The sequence below is a fragment of the Drosophila subpulchrella genome, unplaced genomic scaffold (assembly GCF_014743375.2).
Source record: "Drosophila subpulchrella strain 33 F10 #4 breed RU33 unplaced genomic scaffold, RU_Dsub_v1.1 Primary Assembly Seq99, whole genome shotgun sequence".
NCBI classification, from domain to species: Eukaryota; Metazoa; Arthropoda; class Insecta; order Diptera; family Drosophilidae; genus Drosophila; species Drosophila subpulchrella.
Genome location: NW_023665733.1, coordinates 5,001 through 24,416, shown reverse-complemented (window position 1 = coordinate 24,416; position 19,416 = coordinate 5,001). Strand labels below are relative to the sequence as shown.

Sequence of the window (19,416 nt, the reverse complement as noted above, 5' to 3'; positions counted from 1 at the left end):
AAATCAAGAACTCTGAGAACGTCCCATTTATCAAATATGTTATGAGTTTCTTGTACTAAGTACTTCAGTTTACCATTTTATTTCTAAGCTTATTACAGAAAATCACAGCATGCTTGTACTTATTTCTTTTGCTTATGTTAAACGCTAGCCCATTAGTTGCTGGTGCCCGGTGGCACCACCACACACGTTCCACTACTGCTATAACTACGTTATGGTGAAGCTTTTCTTAAGGGCTATAACATTGATGACGTCGTTTATACGATTTGAAGTTCTTGTAAGCATGGGATATGTAAGGTAAGATCTCATAATCCTTAATACATTTCTCCAGTCTGATTTTGGCCATAGCATTTACTGTTTTTACCAGAATTGAGAAAAATAGTTCTGATGTTTTGTACATTGTTCAGGTCCTCGTTTTTCTTTGGGATGGGCATAATCTTAATCCATCTCCATTCCGACGGAAAATCACACCTAGCAACTTTGTTGTTATAAAATGATACTAGCTCGGTTTTGGAGGTACTGCCAGGAGCTTTTAACATTTCGTATGTGATTTTGTCTAACCCTCCAGCTGTCTTCTTGTTTTCGTTTAGAATTTCTTCAAGATCTTCCAAACTAAAACCTGGGTCTAAATTGATCTTCATGGCAACTAGTGATTTTGTCTAACCCTCCAGATTTCTTCTTGTTTTAGTTTAGAATTTCTTCAAGATCTTCCAAAATAAAACCTGGGTCTTCATTGATCTGATAGACTTTCGTATACTGCCATGTTTTCAACTGGAATTTAAGCCCTTAGAAACTCTACAAATTTGCTAAAGTGTTCTGAATTACCTGAATTCTCTTCTTGTCAATTATTTAGATATTTTAGAAAGCTCCACGCTAGTTTAGTGTTGGGTTGCCTGTTTAGTTTATTGATTTTCCTCCGGAAGCTAGTTTGTTTTGATATTTTAACCACTTTTATTTTCCATTCATTCGCCTTGGCTTTCGCAAAATCTGTTGAAAAGATTTATTAACTCATTACTTCACCAGAACTTAGGAGTCTTATTTGCGCCAATTTTGTAAGTGGCCGCTTTAATTTCGTTTTTCAAGTTCTTTGTTAAGTTGTTTAGGTTACCGCTCAAATTTAATTTACCTAAATATTTCCCCATTCTTTATTTGTGCCAAAAAGACATTTGTCTTCACCACAATCTCAATTATCCTCAAGGTAATGGGGTGATATATCACAGTATCACAGGTCCATTCTGAGATTTGAATTCCTTTGACATAAGTTAGACCAAGCACTGAACCCGTTTCTGAGTCAATGCCCCTTAGAAGTAGGACAGCAAAAATTTCCCAGCCTGTACCCAGAGTTTAGCATTGCCTGCGGTGGGAAAGATCCTGTGCTACTGTTAACTGGTCCCCAAGGTCTCTAGATCTGGCATTAAGCTCACGTGCTATAATGCCATTGTCAATCTCATTTGCTCATCTCATCATTAAAAATGGGTAACGGCATTGGTGGTTCTAATTACTTGTATAAGAAAGCTATTATAATGTTAAGAAACTTTTAGTTTCGTGGCAGAGCCTTTTAACCTTTAAGTCCTTTCTAAAAGCAATGGCTACCCGTACATAGTCTTGCTCTCTGTGTGTCTCTAATAGATTGAAGCTTGGATTTTCCTAAAGGATGAATCATTTGAAAAACGTCTACTAGTACTGCTATTCTGATATTTTTGTCATTAAGTCATTTTCAGTAATAAATCCACATCGTTTTTGTTGTTTTTTATTGATTGAATGTTGTGTTGTAGTATTTTAGGTAATTTGAATAGTTCAAGTGCAACTCTTTCAATTTGTCTAAAGGGTTTCTTCTTTCCCTAAAGTTTTTGTACGTGTTTCCAGAGATTGAGGTCTCCGAATTAATGTTGAAAAATTGAGACAGCAATTTTATGTTTTGGTGAAATTGATCATTGTTTGTAATATCGGGACAGACTGGCATATGATTACTTGTATTATTTGTGCAGGGGTCTAACTGGAAAAGCGGCTTCTTGCTCTTCCTTGCTATTTTTTTAATGGTCATAGTCTTGTTAATTCGACCAGACTGAACAGTCCCGCCTATCCCTAGTTAAATGATTTCATGCGTTGCATAGAATGCATTTCAAAATAGAACGCGTACCAGTACACTCCTGAACACCTTACTTATTGCATCGTCCTTTTGACCTGCATTTATCAGAAGTATATACCAGTTTACCACAATTGTAGCATTGTCTTATCTTGGGCAAAAAGCGATTGACTTTTAACCTTATCATAGTCGATTTTTACAGTTTCAGTTTGGCAATTATGGATCTATCTAAGTTTGTTGTTCCTTGAGGAGACGTTCAATAGGTTTGTTTTTATGGATGAAACTATACTTTCAAAGTTTAGTTGTTGGAGGAGCCTGTGGTAATACCCTAAATGATTCCCTATGATTCAACTAAATTTCTGGGGATAACGCAAATATGTTCATCCTCTTCAGTTCCTCATTGAAATTATTTCTTTATAACCATCAATTTTCATTTGTCTGACTTTCTCGAACAGAAATAGGCGACTATTACCTGTTGTGTTCAAAAAGAGAGTGTTGTCCTTAGAAAACACAAGCACTGCTGGCTCACGCACATGACTATCACCATAAATGCTCTTGGGACGTTCTGATTTGGGAAGCAAAGAGAATTATTTCAAAAATGTTCTTTATCAATAAGCGTTGCTGCTGAATCTGAATAGTAGGTATTTTCATACAATATGTTCGCATTTTTTTAGATAAGCTGAAACGGTCACACTTGTCTCGTTCCCGCGCTTTCTGTTACCTACGTGACCCGCCATATTTGCAACGCATGTGTGTGCGTCGATTTATCGATGTTGGAAAAGACAATCAAGGTATGCCGCAGCACAGCCACCATGGATCCTATAGATTTTTACATAGTTGGTTTTACAGCTCCAACTGACATAAGGGATTCGTATGATTCATTTTGTGAGCTAGAACACAAACTATTTATTCCTTTAGGGCTCTAATCCATATTCCGATGAGCTGCAACAAAGCCAAACACTGTAATAAACTTTTTGAGCTGGTTGAGGCGCAGTTAAAAATACATTCACTCACTACAAAATACTTCAGATCTCTTTTCTGCTGAAAAAGTGAAAAAAAGGTTAGTGTTCCGTTATATCCAGACAAGGACGAAAAGCGACATATGATAGGTCACAGGTGCCGCAACTGTTGTGTCGTGCCTTATCCGTTGTTTGGCGGCGATGCGTTTTTTAGTGACAATGGTGCGGTTTGACAACCAAGGTTGTGCCACGTCGTAAAATATGAAGAAAATTTTAAAGGTTGTGATTGGATTTATTCCCCTTTGGGGCCCAAAATTTTATGACAAAAGTCGTCCGCAAGTGTCAAGGATGAGTAACGTTCTGTGACTTCTGACAATTTATTTTTCATTTAAATATTTAAGAACTACGTGAGTTGGTTTCTATAATAATTATGGGTGCCACGTTTATATGCGAAACTTCAGCTGTTAGATGGAACCACTGTTCCTTCTGTTTTTTTCTCTGCATTATCAGACCTTCAAGATCACCGTGCAACTCACCGGTCTGGGGAGTTCCGAAAAGTCCGGTCAGTCCGAGGAAAAACAGTACAGACTAGTAATCAATTATAGGAAACTTAATGGAGTTACTATCTCAGATCGGTATCCTGTTTCCGAAAGTGACGAAATTATTGCAGAGCTCGGAGACAATAAATATTTCTCGGTTTTGGACCTTAAGAGTGGGTTCTACCAAATACCACTGAAAGACTTGAACATAGAAGAAACTGCATTTGCCGTAATTGGCGAAAAATATGATTTTACTAGACTTCCTTTCGGTTTAAAAAGATCACCATCCAGTTAGAGCTTAGAGTTTTATATGACATATTGGGGGAATACATAGGGAAAATTTGCTATTTATACGTAGATGACATTATCCTTAGCAAAAGTGAGGTGCAAGACGGTCATAATGGTATTTTCAACCCTACAAAACGCAAACATGAGGGTACAAATAGAAAAAATGCAATGTCTTCGAAACGATGTAGTCTTTTTAGGGTATACAGTATCAGAAAATAGAGTCAAATCAAACATAAATAAAATAAAACCGATTACAAAATTTCCATTACCACACATCATTAAAAGATCTCCGTTCCTTTTTGGGCATGACATGTTATTATAGGCGGTTTTTGAAAGACTACGCATAAATTGCAAAACCTTTAACAATTCTCTTAAGAGGCGAAGAAGGACGTGTATCAAGGACCAAGTCAAGCAGAACTGCTATTAGCTAACCCTTGCCTGCTCAGATTTCGGAATTTCAACTAACTACCGATGCATCAAGTTAAGCAATAGGTGCAGTACTAGAACAAAATCATAGGCCAATAACGTTGACTTCACGCACCCTATCTAAAACCGAGGAAAACTACTCATCTAACGAAAGAGAGATGTTTGCTATTTTTTGGGCGCTTCTAAGCTTAAGACGTTACCTATACGGGTACTTAAAAGTGGTAATATACACGGATCAACAGCCGCAAAACTAAAACGTTGGAGGGATCTCATTGGCGAGTATAACCACGAGATCAGTTACAAACCTGGGGCATTTAACGTAGTAGCAGATGCATTATCCCGGACCCCGGCGTAAATTATTTCAATCAGCTCCTCAGCAACACTCCATAGCGACGAAAGCTCGTCACACAACCTACTATTTTCAGTAGAAGCACCAATCAATGTATTCAAAAACCAACTATATTTACTGACAGCAGACATAGATGTTTATCATTTATAAAATTCCATTTCCGACATACCATAGATACCAAATTATTATAATTACAAAAATCTTACACAGAAGAAAAACATTCTAACAAACCATAAACTCATAAACGGAATCATTACTTTTGAGGAGGTAATGGGAATAATACAAAACACTTACCCTACCTATTTTAAATCATACAAAATAAGGTTTACACAAAGCGAAGAAAACGACTACCTCAAAATATGACATACACCCCGCAAATGGAGAAATCCAATCCACACCTATTTTTAATTATCCAGGAGAAATAGTTCTCATCGATATTTACATTACCGAAAAACAGAAAATCTGAACAGGGATCGACAAATTTTCAAAATATATTCAATTTAAAGTTCTAGAGTCAAGGGCATCTGAAGATATTAAAAATCCGTTGAGAGAAATGTTCATTGGTTTCGGTAGTCAAGGTGGATAATAATGGACAATGTACGCGCATTAGGTTAGAGGATTAGCTTAAAATATCAGTGCTCTCCATTGCCCCCTATGCATCGACAAGTAACATTCAACTCTACCCGAAATCGTACGGTGTCTTAAAAAACATAACGGAAGCATGACATGTGAGGACTTAATCTTTAAAGCATTTCAGAATCAGAATATATTGGCAAAAAATAGCCAATAAATTATTCACCAGGCGACACGATCCATCTGAAAATAAATAAATCGCTTGGGACAAAACTCAAACCTAGATACAACGTGGAGAAGTTGGCAGGAAATACAAAAACAGTATTAACACAAACTGGAAAAATCATACACAAAATCAATATTAAAACGTACTTTTTCAGATTATTTTTACCAACATGCTTGGTAATAACCACAGTACTCGACTATTCAAACTTACAAATCATATCACTCGAAACCGGACTAGTGGCTAAGAAAGACGGAACATTAAAAATCATCTACATATTTAATTTACCCAGCTATGAATAAACACTAGCGAAATTAGAAGAATAATTTCACTCACTTACTGCATCTCATTCATTACACACATACCTTTCATAAGAACTAAAATAGATCCACAATGATTTACGCATACTCCGAGCTCCAAAAAGACAGAAAAGGGCAATAGAAGTAATTGGTACCGCATGGAAATGATTGGCGGGATCACCAGACCACCAAGACTATGAGATCTTAGAAAATTAGATAAGTGAGCAATTAGAAAACAATAATAACCAATTAGTAAATAACAGAATAGTAGATAAAAACAAGGGAGAACGCTATAGTCGAGTACCTCGACTATCAGATACCCGTTACTCAGCGACCAAAGGGAAATGGAGATATGCAAGCAGCAAAGCGATATTTAATACGCGTTAGAGTGGGCGTGGCAAATTTTTTTTGGACCAATCGACATTTCAGTTAAAATTTTTATCTAGCATGAAAATTGTGGGCGCCACAGGCTTGGGCGGTTTGTGGGCGTTAGAGTGGGCGTGGAATAGTTTTTTTTTAAATCAATCGATAGGTATTGACGAGATCAATACATTTCAGTTAACATTTTTCATCTAGCATAAAAATTGTGGGCGCCACAGGCTTGGGCGGCTTGTGGGCGTGGCATATTCGCTTAACAAAATTGCGCTGCGTACAAAGCTACGGAATCTAAATCTGAGATCCCGATTCTCTATCTTTGATAGTTTCCTAGATATCTACGTTCATACTTACGATTTTTTGAAGTTTGTGGGCGGTTTGTGGGCGTGGCAAACTTTTTTTTGGGTCAATCGATAGGTATTGATGAGAACAATACATTTCAGTAAAAAATTTTATTTTAGCATCAAAACTGTAGGAGCCACAGTTTTGGGCGGTTTGTGGGCGTTAGAGTGGGCGTGGCACTCTGCTGAAACAAAATTGCGCTGCGCAGGAATCTCAGGAATCTGCAGGCCTAATCCTAGTATCTAAGCACTTATAGTTTCCGAGATCTCAGCGTTCATACGGACAGACGGACATGGCTAGATCGACTCGGCTAATGATCCTGATCAACAATATATATACTTTTTAGGGTCGGAAACGCTTCTGTCTGCCTGTTACATACTTTCCGACGAATCTAGTATACCCTTTTACTCTACGAGTAACGGGTATAAAAATGATACAACTTACTAATGTTACTTATACACTTTTAAGTAAGTTACCCAGAACTCGGGGGAAATTTTAAATCAGAAAGCGAACATTTTAAAGTATAAAATTCAATTGATAAAAGAAGAAATAACCAATATTATATACGCAAGTAGAGGGGCTAAAACTAACACAATAAATTCATTTGTATTAACAATCACGGAAACCACAGTAGTGGAAGATATCTTCAAGAGGAAAAAAACTGTTCTTTAATATAGATGAATTATTGGAGTTCGCTAAAGCTAAATCAGCATGACCTCATTTATATTATTAGCCTCCCAACCTTTAAATAATATAATTGTAGACCTCTAAAAATGAAAGCATTAAGAAAGCACAAATAATTAATTATATAAAATATGAAAATTTGTTAGAAACAAATTGCGTTTAGAAGCTAACCCTAGACAAAAGTAAGAGTTATAATTGATTGCGCAGCCAACATTAGTGCAATGCCCTAGATAAAGTTCACCCAAATCAAGTTGCGCCTAGGCTGCATCTTTTTGGTTAGCGATCGTGAGAATATAGAACAGCGAATTTTCCAAGTTGATTAAACTCGACTAGGTGCATCCAACAAATACAGAAATAACAAGGAAGATCGCTTAAGTCGAGTAAGTCGACCATCAGATACTAACAGATTTGCAAGCAGCAAAGCGAGATTGAAATGCGCCACCTACCCGCGATCTCAATATATGGTTATGTGGGCGGTAGAAAGATTTAATCGTTATGGGCGTTAGAGTGGTCGTGGCAAACTTCTTTTTGGGTCAATCGATAGGTATTGACGACACCAATACATTTCAGTTAAAATTTGTTTCTAGCATGAAAATTGTGTGCGCCACAGGTTTAGGCGGCTTGTGGGCGTGGCACCCAGCTGAAACAAAATTGCGCTGCGCAAAAAGCCCAAGAATCTACATGCCAAATCCCAATAGACTAGCTCTTATAGTTTCCGAGATCTCAGCGTTTATACGGACAGACGGAAATGGCTAGATCGACTCGGCTAGTGATCCTGATCAAGAACATATATACTTTATGTGGTCGGAAACGCATTCTTCTGCCTATTACATACTTTCCGACGAATCTAGTATACCCTTTTACTCTACGAGCAAAAATGCACCGGCCAATTACAATAAAAATTGGCCAACGGCGAAGGTATAAGCAACGGTAACAGAGCAGCAACCAATGATAACAAAGAACGTCAGCAGGATCAAAAACATCGGCGGAGACGGTGGCAGCGATGGAGTGATACGTAGTTATAAATAAAAATAAGTTAGTTCTTAATCCAACTCAATAAAGAAAAGTTTGAAACGCTACCTTCTACCTGTTACATACTTTCCGACGAATCCAGTATATCGGGTATAAAAATTGGAATGAGGTCGTGCTAAATAATGAAACAGGACCCAAACTAGATTTGAAGTATATGGGACCATATAAAATAGAAAAAAAAAGGAAAAATAGAAAAATTTATCTGAATCAAAGAAACAAACAGTTCATAAGGACAGACTTATAATTTGTACTCATAAACACTTTGTTTTCGCATATGGCCTGATCCACCATTAGGCTATACAATTTTTAATAATACTTTTGAAACTTTTTTTTCCCATTTTAGTTCTATAAATTTCATTTACAAATGTCATTTTTAAATTTTATCAAATTTTCTTCAAATTTGTTTACACTTTTGTATTCTTTATATTATAAAAAGAGATACTTTTACTATTTAGTATGACCATTATAAAACAAATTGGCATATGGCATTGGCAAACAGAGGGAGATGTTAACTTGTCGGCATAAGTATTTTGACGAAACAAAAGATAAATGTACTCTAATTAAATTTACTTCATAAAAATTTTGGCCTCAATTTAAAGGTAATTTAAAAGACTTTTTTAGCACTTATTAAAAAAGTGCAATTTTCAAAAGTCTTCTTTTTGAATTTTTACCCGGCTTGAACACTACAATTTTTATACTAAAAGTTTCACAAACAAAACTAATAGTAAGTCCAAAAAGAATTTTTTTAAAAATCTTTCTGCTTAGATTTTTTTTTTTTGTTAATGTTGCATTAGAGTTTTCTCTTTTTCATACCAATTATTTCTGAGATCGTCATATTTGCACATACTGAGTACACACTGTACTCCTGGCTATAATGTTAAGCCTAGTACTCACATCGACGAAAACCGCGAGCTAACCATAGGAGTGAGCGAGAGGCAAACAGGCGGCTAAAGGTTTTCGTCGGGTCTGTTTTTCAGCGTGGTACTCAGATGAGCTAAGGAAATACCAGAAAAAATACCAGATTTCGGGAGTGAATTTTCGATGAACGCCGTTAGCCGCGGCCCAAAGAATAAGAAATTTAATCTTTGGCGGTGTTCGTGCAGAGGCGGTGGGGAATTTAAAAATTTTAAATGGAAGAAAAACCCCAAAAACGGTTAAAGGAGGTCAGTGCAGATGGAAAAGGACGCCTAATCCAAGCTATTGCCCCTTATTGTGGGATTTGACCGACAGGAAGCATTACCACAACAGGGGCAAATCCGCAGAATAGTTGAAGTGCTGGAGTAGATCCACTAGAGAATCCCAGTGGGAAGGAACATGCCGAGTGGGACTTCGCTCTCTACATGGAAATCCTGCCGGGCGTGTCCTGGCAAAGAAAGTAAGATCTAGCCAAAATAATTTGGTTGCGTTTTACTAATAGAAGTATCTTTTCAGCAGAACCACCAGTAATATGATCTCCGAAGACCTCTCCATTAGGACTCCGTACACCATAACCACCAGCTACTTGGCAGCTTAAGCGGAGCTGGAGGACGCGCTGCCTTCGACAGGGAGGAGGAAAATAGGGCGCCCGCTAAGGAACAGTTGGAGAAGCCATGTCCAGCCACTGCCAGGATGCTGGGGGATTCCTGCAGCATCAGCGGATCAACCCTGTTCCCAATCCGGCTCCCATTTCCTCAAGGTCCAATATGCCTATTGGGACTCGGAGCTGGACTGCGGTGGCGCGGGAAAGATGGCGAAGCATCCGTGGGACGAAAAGGAAGCTTTAAACAACTAATTTACATAAATAAAAACATTCGTTGAACATTCCATCTATTTATACCCGTTACTCGTAGAGTAAAAGGGTATACTAGATTCGTCGGAAAGTATGTAACAGGCAGAAGGAAGCGTTTCCGACCCCATAAAGTATATATATTCTTGATCAGGATCACTAGCCGAGTCGATCTAGCCATGTCCGTCTGTCCGTCTGTCCGTCTGTCTGTCCGGATGAACGCTGAGATCTTGGAAACTATGAGAGCTAGGCTATTGAGATTTGGCGAGCAGATTCCTGAGCTTCTTTCAGTAGAGTGCCACGCCCACTCTAACGCCCACAAACCGCCCAAAACTGTGGCTTCTACAGTTTTGATGCTAGAGTAAAAATTTAAACTGAAATGAATTGTTCATAGCAATACCTATCGATTGACCCAAAAAAAAGTTTGCCACGCCCACTTGGACGCCCACAAACCGCCCACAAACTTCAAAAAATCGTAAATATGAACGCGGATATCTCGGAAACTATCAAAGATAGAGTATTGGGATTTCAGATTTAGATTCCGTAGCTTTGTACGCAGCGCAGGTTTGTTATGCGAATATGCCACGCCCACTCTACCGCCCACAAACCGCCCAAGCCTGTGGCGCTCAAAATTGTTATGCTAGATAAAAAATTTTAACTGAAATGTATTGGTCTCGTCAATACCTATCGATTGATCCAAAAAAAAATTTGCCACGCCTACCCTAACGCCCACAATGCTTAAATCTGTATTCCGCCGGTAGGTGGCGCATTTAAATCTCGCTTTGCTGCTTGCATATCTCCATTTACCTTTGGTCCCTTTAGCTGAGTAACGGGTATCTGATAGTCGAGGTACTCGACTATAGCGTTCTTCCTTGTTTTAATTTAATTTCTTTGTGTACCAGCAGACTCCTCCTTTTTAAATTTCTCCAATTGTTTTGTTTGGCAACAAACCCAGCTGCTTGTCAGTAAGACCATGCTACATGCATTGCGGGTGAACTTTGAAAACTTCGGTCACACTACAAAGAATAAGATTTTTCGACTAGTGAAACTCTTAGCCGATCTGAGTACTAGGCTTTAATGCCAAATATGCTGGATGAGCAATCTTCAAGTACAAACGTTTTTTGACCACACTCGCCCTAAGTGAGTGATAAGCGTCGGCTTGTTCACACAGCCTGGCGACTGCAAAATGTTAATCTGATCAGTGATCAACGTAGTCATATATTAATATAAGACCGATGTGTCACTGCCGGCGTATCTTAGAGCTATGTAATTTCTAAGCGAAATAAAAAGAGCAGTCAAAAAGATATCTCAGAACAATGAAGTCGAAGTTGAAGTTTTTAATTAAAATCTAATAAAATTCATACTAAAAAATAAATAAAAAACATATTATTTTCCACGGAGACAAAAACCTTTTACAACCTGATTACTTTTACAGATTTCTGTAATACTGTGTATATGGTCACAATGGACATAAATATCATAGCCTATAAAAGGCCCTGCCAAGACTCAGGTTGAGTGCTTCTGTTTCTGAGTCTTAAACTTAAGTTTGGCATAGGAAACTACGTTGCCCGAAGTTGAGGCTTAAGCCTAGTACTGACATCGACGAAAACCGCGAGCTGGACATGGAAGATAACTAGAGGCAAAAAGAAGGCTAACGCTTTTCGTCGGGTTCGTTTTTCACCGCTGTACTTAGATAAGCTAATGAAATACCAGACAAAATACCAGATTTCATGAGTACAATCCGATGAATGTCGTTAGCCGCCGCGCAAGTAGGATATTAATACTTTCGGTGTGTTCGATCAGAAGGGGTGTGGGAATGAAAAAATAAAAATGGAAGAAAACGCCAGCAGGAGGCAAAGAAGGACGCCTAATTCAATCTGTTTACCAGTATTGTGGAGCTTGACCCACAGGAAGCAACACCACAACAGGGCAAATCCGCAGACTTGTGGAAGTGTTGAAGGTTACGGTAATTAGATATTTACAACGTACAACGTAACCAAACCACCAGTAATTCTGGTCTCGCTGGACTCTACCTCCAGCAGCAACTTGGCAGCTAATGAGGAGTTGGACGACGTGCTGCTGCTACAGGGAGGAGAAAATACGGCCGTCCGCTAAGGGACAACTGGAAGAGCCATTACCAGCCATTGCCAGGATGCTGGGCGACTTCCTGTAAACATCCCTTGAACATTCCATTTCTTATACCCGTTACTCGTTGAGTAAAAGTGTATACTAGATTCGTCGGAAAGTATGTAACAGGTAGAAGGAAGCGTTTCTGACCCCAAAAATTGTATATATTCTTAATCAGGATCACTAGCCGCCAAGTCGATCTAGCCATGTCCATCTGTCCGTATGAATAAAAGCAATACTGGAATTAGGCATGCAGATTCTAGAGATCTAGCGCAAGTTAGATTCGGCAGTGTGCCACGCCCATTCTAACGCCCAAAAACCGCCAAAAACGGTGACTTCTACAGTTTTAATGCTAGAATTAAAATAATAACTGAAATGTATTAGTCTCGTCAATACCTATCGATTGACCCAAAAAAAAGTTTGCCACGCCCACTCTAACGCCCATGCTAGACAAAAATTTTAACTGAAATGTATTGGTCTCGTCAATACCTATCGATTGACCCAAAAAAGTTTGCCACGCCCACTTTAACGCCAATAAACCGCCAAAAACTGTGGCTCCCATAGTTTTCAGGTAGCTGGCGCATTACAATATCGCTTTGCTGCTTACATATCTTCATCCACTTGGTCCCTTTAGCTGAGTAACGGGTATCTGATAGTCGAGGCTATAGCGTTTCCTCTTGTTTTTCAATCACTTGTGCACCAGTAGAATAGTGTTTTTTAAACTGCTCAAATTGTCAACAAGCCCAGCCCATTGACAGTAAGACCATGTTACATGTATTGCGGGCGAACTTTGAAAGCATCGGTCACAACAATAAGATATTTTGACTAGTAAAACTCTTAGCCGATCCGAGTACTAGGCTTTAGGCTTTATTGTCATATCGTGGACAGACTGAGTCTCTAATCAAGTCTAAAAAGTCTTTAAAGCTCGCTGCGTGATAAAATTTGACTTTTGTGTAAAAGGTCGCAGGCTAATAATAGGTAGCAGGGGCGACAAGAATCACTTTTGTTTAACTTAATATTAAATGTTGATTTTAATTCGTACTACTTTCCTTGCATTTTTCTTGAAAGGCGTCATATTTTGGTACTAGGTCTTGTTGCCACCTTTGACGTTTTCATTCGTAATCAAGGTCCGAAAACACATTGCGATGAAAATTTGTACGTTATTGGAGCTTTTCAGAAGAATAGCCAACGATTAATAATAAGATACATATATGTATGTATGTACATAGATTTACAAAATAATAAAGCTAAAGTTTTTATACGGTAAGCAAATAAAATGGGTTCACCCATTTGTAAAAAATTTCGACGTCCGACGCTTAAAAATAAATTAATTGGATTTGTCACAGAATCGCCATCTGTTCCTACCACCACCACCAACCACCCTCCCTCCCACCACCACCTACGAGTTAAGTAATAAGCGATTTCTGTGGCCTTCCAGATGATTTGATCTTCTATATAAAAATTTTACCTTTTTATTACTTCAGGCTTGTGTTAATATGTTTGTAAGTTTTATAACATGCTTTCGGGTATTAGTAGGTATACAAAAGATTTTATGATATTGGTGTTTAACCATAAACTACGACGTTCGTAATTTTCGGTACTTAGAACTAATTGCTCTTTAAAATTCATATAAAACAGTTAATTATTTACATGTATACAATCTATTTTACTTTTCACATGGGGTTTAAAGAATGTTCACTACTGCAAATCAAAAAAGCGTTATAGCCTGTTCACACAGAATTTCGCTTTAGCAACTTTTTCTTCCATAAAACATCAGAGACGGGGGAAAGTCGCTACAACTCGCTTCAGCGAGGGCCGCACTCGCAAATCAATTCAGTTTCTTTTACGAATTTAATAATGTCTGTACGTGCCGTTTCTGGATTTTCACTGTAAAGCTTAGTACTCACATCGACGAGAAGGCAAATTCGCGGCTAACGCTTTTCGTCGGGTCTGTTTTTCAGCGCGGTACTCAGTACCTCAATACCTGACTTCGCGAGTCAATTTCAATGAACGCCGTTAGCCGCGGCCCAAAGAATAAGAAATTTAATCTTTGGCGGTGTTCGTGCAGAAGCGGTGTGGAATTTAAAAATTAAAGCCTAGTACTCACATCGACGAAAACTGCGGGTCTGTTTTTCAGCGCGGTACTCAGATGAGCTAAGGAAATACCCGAAAAAAAAATCCAGATTAAGCGAGTGAATTTCGATTAACGCCATTAGCCGCGGCCCAAAGAATAAGAAATTTAATCTTTGGCGGTGTTAGTGCAGAAACGGTGGGGAATTTAAAAATTAAAATTGGAAGAAAAACCCCAAAAACGCCTTAAAGAGGTCAGTACAGATTAAAAAGGACGCCTAATCAAAGCTGTTGTGGGAAGGAACATGGCACATCGCTCGATCTTCGACGAGCTCTCCATTGAGGACTCCACCTCCACCAGATACTTGGCAACTAAAGAGGAGATGAAGGTCGCGCCGGCTTCTATAGGGAGGAGGAAATAAGGTCGCCCACTAAGGGACAGCTGGAGGAGCCATCACCACCCATTACCAGGATGCTGGGCGACCTTATACTACAGCATCAGGCGGAACAACCTTATTCCCAATCCGGCTTCCATTTCCTTAAGGTCTAATATGCCATTGGGACTCGGAGCTGAGCGGGGGCGCGGGAAAGATGGGGAAGCATCCGTGGGAAGAGAAGGAAGCTTTAAGCTACTAGTTTACATAAATAAAAACATTCGTTGAAAGTTCCATTAATTTGTATTTTAATTTCTTTGTGCACCAGCAGAATTTCTTTTTTAAATTGCTCCATTTGATTTGTTAGTAAGACCATGCTACATGCATTGCGGGTGAACTTTGAAAACTCTTAGCCGATCTGAGAACTAGGCTTATGGACGGGAAAGTCACTGAAGCGGAATTTGGTCGCTGAAGCAGAAACTCCCTCTGCCTGTACAGGGTATAAGTCAGCACCTAGGTGGATATATTTGGAGTGCGTCTGTATACACCTGTATACAGGTATATTCTGTACGCATTAATTTAGAATACGCCCGTAAAACCCATTTTCCATATAGTTCATCCGTTCGAAACGGTTGGGATTTTTGACACATGTGATACCCCGATTTCCACAGGGCACATCCACCATCTACCATCCAATAACAACTGATCTGATGACCTGGGTCGAAACCCCGATTCCTACAGAGCACATCCACCATCTACCATCCGATAACAGCTGATCTGGCCAATCTAATCTGTCTAAATAGATAGTAAATGGATCCCTGTGGGAAGACGCTAAAAGCTGTAAAAAGGAATGATCCTATATGCACCAAAAATATACATTCTGTACTCACTTATTTGAAATGCGCCTATAAATTGTACCAACGAATGCACCAATACGCTTTCAAAAAAAAATTGTCTGAAAGTTTTTTTGGGGAATACATAAAACAGGTTCTTAATCTCTATTTTTTCAATATTTAAGAACGCAACTATTTTTAATCTATACGGGGCTTTGCTGCTTCCGTCTTATCCTTGTACTTTTATCATTTACGCAGTTCAGTCCTTGGTGTGCTCATCCCTTTTTTGCGATTCTGAAAGATATAAATTGAATACTGAATATAATATATTTATGTACAATTGTGTATATATTACAAAGATACAATTTATTTATTTTGGCACAATTGCACTGTATATACACTGGTCGGAATATGTATTTTGACTAAACAAAGGTTAAATATACTCATAATTTGAATTTACTTCTTGTAAACTTTTGGCATCAATGGAAAGGTAATTTAAATGCCGTTTGAATGATACAATACATTTCTTAACCCATTCAGTATTTATTGAAAAGGACGAATCTGTGTAAATCAACTTAAAAATTTTTTTTTTTTAACTTTTTTCCTCGACTTGAAAACTTAAATTTTTTGATGCAAAAAGTTTTTTTAAACAAAAGTAATAATAACTGCAAGAAGAATTTTTCAAAAATCATTTTGCTTATATTTGTTCTGTCTGTCTGTCTGTCTGTCTGTCTGTCTGTCTGTCTGTCTGTCTGTCTGTCTGTCTGTCTGTCTGTCTGTCTGTCTGTCTGTCTGTCTGTCTGTCTGTCTGTCTGTCTGTCTGTCTGTCTGTCTGTCTGTCTGTCTGTCTGTCTGTCTGTCTGTCTGTCTGTCTGTCTGTCTGTCTGTCTGTCTGTCTGTCTGTCTGTCTGTCTGTCTGTCTGTCTGTCTGTCTGTCTGTCTGTCTGTCTGTCTGTCTGTCTGTCTGTCTGTCTGTCTGTCTGTCTGTCTGTCTGTCTGTCTGTCTGTCTGTCTGTCTGTCTGTCTGTCTGTCTGTCTGTCTGTCTGTCTGTCTGTCTGTCTGTCTGTCTGTCTGTCTGTCTGTCTGTCTGTCTGTCTGTCTGTCTGTCTGTCTGTCTGTCTGTCTGTCTGTCTGTCTGTCTGTCTGTCTGTCTGTCTGTCTGTCTGTCTGTCTGTCTGTCTGTCTGTCTGTCTGTCTGTCTGTCTGTCTGTCTGTCTGTCTGTCTGTCTGTCTGTCTGTCTGTCTGTCTGTCTGTCTGTCTGTCTGTCTGTCTGTCTGTCTGTCTGTCTGTCTGTCTGTCTGTCTGTCTGTCTGTCTGTCTGTCTGTCTGTCTGTCTGTCTGTCTGTCTGTCTGTCTGTCTGTCTGTCTGTCTGTCTGTCTGTCTGTCTGTCTGTCTGTCTGTCTGTCTGTCTGTCTGTCTGTCTGTCTGTCTGTCTGTCTGTCTGTCTGTCTGTCTGTCTGTCTGTCTGTCTGTCTGTCTGTCTGTCTGTCTGTCTGTCTGTCTGTCTGTCTGTCTGTCTGTCTGTCTGTCTGTCTGTCTGTCTGTCTGTCTGTCTGTCTGTCTGTCTGTCTGTCTGTCTGTCTGTCTGTCTGTCTGTCTGTCTGTCTGTCTGTCTGTCTGTCTGTCTGTCTGTCTGTCTGTCTGTCTGTCTGTCTGTCTGTCTGTCTGTCTGTCTGTCTGTCTGTCTGTCTGTCTGTCTGTCTGTCTGTCTGTCTGTCTGTCTGTCTGTCTGTCTGTCTGTCTGTCTGTCTGTCTGTCTGTCTGTCTGTCTGTCTGTCTGTCTGTCTGTCTGTCTGTCTGTCTGTCTGTCTGTCTGTCTGTCTGTCTGTCTGTCTGTCTGTCTGTCTGTCTGTCTGTCTGTCTGTCTGTCTGTCTGTCTGTCTGTCTGTCTGTCTGTCTGTCTGTCTGTCTGTCTGTCTGTCTGTCTGTCTGTCTGTCTGTCTGTCTGTCTGTCTGTCTGTCTGTCTGTCTGTCTGTCTGTCTGTCTGTCTGTCTGTCTGTCTGTCTGTCTGTCTGTCTGTCTGTCTGTCTGTCTGTCTGTCTGTCTGTCTGTCTGTCTGTCTGTCTGTCTGTCTGTCTGTCTGTCTGTCTGTCTGTCTGTCTGTCTGTCTGTCTGTCTGTCTGTCTGTCTGTCTGTCTGTCTGTCTGTCTGTCTGTCTGTCTGTCTGTCTGTCTGTCTGTCTGTCTGTCTGTCTGTCTGTCTGTCTGTCTGTCTGTCTGTCTGTCTGTCTGTCTGTCTGTCTGTCTGTCTGTCTGTCTGTCTGTCTGTCTGTCTGTCTGTCTGTCTGTCTGTCTGTCTGTCTGTCTGTCTGTCTGTCTGTCTGTCTGTCTGTCTGTCTGTCTGTCTGTCTGTCTGTCTGTCTGTCTGTCTGTCTGTCTGTCTGTCTGTCTGTCTGTCTGTCTGTCTGTCTGTCTGTCTGTCTGTCTGTCTGTCTGTCTGTCTGTCTGTCTGTCTGTCTGTCTGTCTGTCTGTCTGTCTGTCTGTCTGTCTGTCTGTCTGTCTGTCTGTCTGTCTGTCTGTCTGTCTGTCTGTCTGTCTGTCTGTCTGTCTGTCTGTCTGTCTGTCTGTCTGTCTGTCTGTCTGTCTGTCTGTCTGTCTGTCTGTCTGTCTGTCTGTCTGTCTGTCTGTCTGTCTGTCTGTCTGTCTGTCTGTCTGTCTGTCTGTCTGTCTGTCTGTCTGTCTGTCTGTCTGTCTGTCTGTCTGTCTGTCTGTCTGTCTGTCTGTCTGTCTGTCTGTCTGTCTGTCTGTCTGTCTGTCTGTCTGTCTGTCTGTCTGTCTGTCTGTCTGTCTGTCTGTCTGTCTGTCTGTCTGTCTGTCTGTCTGTCTGTCTGTCTGTCTGTCTGTCTGTCTGTCTGTCTGTCTGTCTGTCTGTCTGTCTGTCTGTCTGTCTGTCTGTCTGTCTGTCTGTCTGTCTGTCTGTCTGTCTGTCTGTCTGTCTGTCTGTCTGTCTGTCTGTCTGTCTGTCTGTCTGTCTGTCTGTCTGTCTGTCTGTCTGTCTGTCTGTCTGTCTGTCTGTCTGTCTGTCTGTCTGTCTGTCTGTCTGTCTGTCTGTCTGTCTGTCTGTCTGTCTGTCTGTCTGTCTGTCTGTCTGTCTGTCTGTCTGTCTGTCTGTCTGTCTGTCTGTCTGTCTGTCTGTCTGTCTGTCTGTCTGTCTGTCTGTCTGTCTGTCTGTCTGTCTGTCTGTCTGTCTGTCTGTCTGTCTGTCTGTCTGTCTGTCTGTCTGTCTGTCTGTCTGTCTGTCTGTCTGTCTGTCTGTCTGTCTGTCTGTCTGTCTGTCTGTCTGTCTGTCTGTCTGTCTGTCTGTCTGTCTGTCTGTCTGTCTGTCTGTCTGTCTGTCTGTCTGTCTGTCTGTCTGTCTGTCTGTCTGTCTGTCTGTCTGTCTGTCTGTCTGTCTGTCTGTCTGTCTGTCTGTCTGTCTGTCTGTCTGTCTGTCTGTCTGTCTGTCTGTCTGTCTGTCTGTCTGTCTGTCTGTCTGTCTGTCTGTCTGTCTGTCTGTCTGTCTGTCTGTCTGTCTGTCTGTCTGTCTGTCTGTCTGTCTGTCTGTCTGTCTGTCTGTCTGTCTGTCTGTCTGTCTGTCTGTCTGTCTGTCTGTCTGTCTGTCTGTCTGTCTGTCTGTCTGTCTGTCTGTCTGTCTGTCTGTCTGTCTGTCTGTCTGTCTGTCTGTCTGTCTGTCTGTCTGTCTGTCTGTCTGTCTGTCTGTCTGTCTGTCTGTCTGTCTGTCTGTCTGTCTGTCTGTCTGTCTGTCTGTCTGTCTGTCTGTCTGTCTGTCTGTCTGTCTGTCTGTCTGTCTGTCTGTCTGTCTGTCTGTCTGTCTGTCTGTCTGTCTGTCTGTCTGTCTGTCTGTCTGTCTGTCTGTCTGTCTGTCTGTCTGTCTGTCTGTCTGTCTGTCTGTCTGTCTGTCTGTCTGTCTGTCTGTCTGTCTGTCTGTCTGTCTGTCTGTCTGTCTGTCTGTCTGTCTGTCTGTCTGTCTGTCTGTCTGTCTGTCTGTCTGTCTGTCTGTCTGTCTGTCTGTCTGTCTGTCTGTCTGTCTGTCTGTCTGTCTGTCTGTCTGTCTGTCTGTCTGTCTGTCTG

At 40.3% G+C, this 19,416-nt stretch overlaps 1 long non-coding RNA gene across 1 annotated transcript; it reads right to left on the bottom strand.

Annotated features, from left to right (window-relative positions):
* Nucleotides 1-305: 305 nt before the first annotated feature.
* On the bottom strand, nucleotides 306-14,177 carry LOC119562861. Its single transcript, XR_005222085.1, has 3 exons — nucleotides 13,533-14,177; nucleotides 823-984; nucleotides 306-768 (listed from the first exon to the last, which is right to left on the bottom strand). It is a non-coding gene; the product is annotated as an uncharacterized LOC119562861 (long non-coding RNA).
* Nucleotides 14,178-19,416: the final 5,239 nt, after the last annotated feature.